Genomic DNA, 2343 nt, shown 5'->3' on the forward strand with positions numbered 1-2343 from the left:
GAATGGCTCCGGCCCAGACACGGCAACGTCACGGTGGCGGGTCGCTGTTCAGCAGGCCCGACTTCCGGTCAGGATGGGCGGTATGGGCCTGACCAGTGCCATGGACATCCGTGAGGCGGCGTGGGTCGGCACGTGGGCCCTCGTCACGCGGCCGATACGTGAGCTGCACGAGCCATTCCGCGACCTCGACGTGGCCCTCGCGCCGGGAGAGCGCTTCGACGAGCTTCGGGAGGCTCACAAACGCCTCCGCGCCCTTCGCGACGAGGTCGGCAAGACGTGGCGCGAGTGGGACGGGCGCACGCTATACCAAGACGTCGTCGGGCCCTTCAAGGAGACCAAGGCGGTGGGACGGCGCCGCTACCACCCGCCCAAGCTTACGCCGGCGGCGGAGCTGCTGCCTCTTCCGGAGTTCTCGTCTACCAGCGAGTTCTTACAGCAGGCGCAGCGGCGGTACACCGTCGGCGTACACCATCGCAACTGGCTCGCCCTCGCCGAAGCCTTCGTCAGCGAGGCATCCCGGCGGGGCGGCCGCTACAAGACTGGCAGGTGCAAGAACCACAAGTGCTGGCGCGAGGCGATTCGGTTCGTCGCAGTCAGCCAGGAGGGGGCTGGCGCCTTCCTGAATGCGATCCCCATGCGGGATGATATGAAGATGGAGACGTGGGCGATGCGCATTACAGTTCAGCGCCGCCTCGGCCTCCCGCTCGATGTTGCCTGCCAGGCGGTGGAGGCGGGCAAGAAGGCGCCAAACGGCAAGCCGCACGAAGAACTCGGCGATGCCGCAATGGTCAACCCGCGTGCGAAGCACGCGACACGACACAAATACCTGCTCAAACGACTCGTCAAGACCCTTCGCTCGGCGTGGGGCATGCTCATCGAGATGGAGCCGACTGCACACCTCAGTTACAGTAACCCAAAACAACCTGACGTGGCGGCGGCGAACATCGGCAAAGGGCATGTGCGCCTCGTTGGCGACTTGAAACTCACGAGCTCGCTTACGTGCAAGGGTGGCGATCGGCTCGGCTGGAAGGGGGCTTTTGTCGCCTTCGGCAACACCGAGCGGGCGCTGCTCGACTTAGTGTTCGGGCATGCTGCATGGCCGCGGCCGGAGGGGGGGGGGGAGGGGGGGAGGGAGGCGGAGGATGCAGAGGCGGAGGCGGCGGCGGCGGAAGAGGAGGAGGGGGAGAGGGAGGGGGAGGCGGAGGCGGAGGCAGGGGCACCTGTGACGGCCCCCTACAAGAAGGGCGACTACCGGTTCGCGCGGGAGAAGAATTGCGACCTGCGTTTGCTCGACTTCGAGACGTTCGGCGGCTTCGGGGACGGCGTCCGCAGAATTCTTCGGCAGGCGGCGGACCAGCTGAGTAACAAACTTTCGCACGCTCAGCACCTCGATGAGGTCACATGGACCACCAAGAACTGGCACGGGCTGCAGATGCAGCGCTTGTCTGTCGTTCTCCACACCGCCGTGGCGTGGCAGACGGTGAACGAGCTAGCGTGCGGGGACAGCGGCATTGTGCACGGAGCTAAGTGCATTGCCGTTCTTAACGGAGTCGCTTAGGCGGCTCCGGTGGTGTGCCGGTGATAGTACTAGCACGCGCCAGTTCGCACCTGTGTCGAGCCTGTGTGCTGTGAGAGAGAGTTGTCTTGTTTAAATTCTTCATTACGTGGCTGGGTTCACAGCAATTGTAGGGAAACGAAGGGACCAAATCACGGTCGCGGCCTTCCGACTCGCGCCTCCGCCTCACTGGCACTATTGTAGCCCTGGCCGGTGCGCGTGCGGAGTTGAAGTTCCGGAGTGAAAATTCGAACGCGTTCTCTCACGGTGACCAAAAAATGTCCACCTCAGAGGCACCTCCGGAGGCAGGCCGCCGCACGCCGGCGACACAGCTCCAGCTGTCGAGCTGACCCGCAGCTCCTCTCAGAGCGGGAACTGTGACGAAAGTTGACTGAGGCGGTTGTCAGGAATCATCATACGGATCACATGGTGGCTCTCTCATGACGGGAGACCGCCCGACCACTCCTGGGTGGCACTGTCACCGGTGTCGCTCGACGTCCTGTCGACAGCGTGCCGACAGCGACACAGATCATGTGGGACGCGTCGAGTATCGACCTCTACTGCTTACCCAGCCTTCGAGTGTATCCTGGCTGTGGTCCCACACCCACTGGTGTCCATCTCAGAGACCGCAGGAGGTCATGAGGGTCGATGGGAGTGCCAACCCCACAATGCCTAAAAACCCAGCCCAGTAAAGTAACTTTGATGCGCTCGCCATCACACCTGTCCGTGGCCTGCAGGATGGGCATCACACGGTGTACCGGCTACCGCTGCTCCGCAGGTGAGCAGGG

This window comes from Emiliania huxleyi, assembly GCF_000372725.1.
Source record: "Emiliania huxleyi CCMP1516 chromosome Unknown EMIHUscaffold_1453, whole genome shotgun sequence".
NCBI lineage: Eukaryota > Haptophyta > Isochrysidales > Noelaerhabdaceae > Emiliania > Emiliania huxleyi.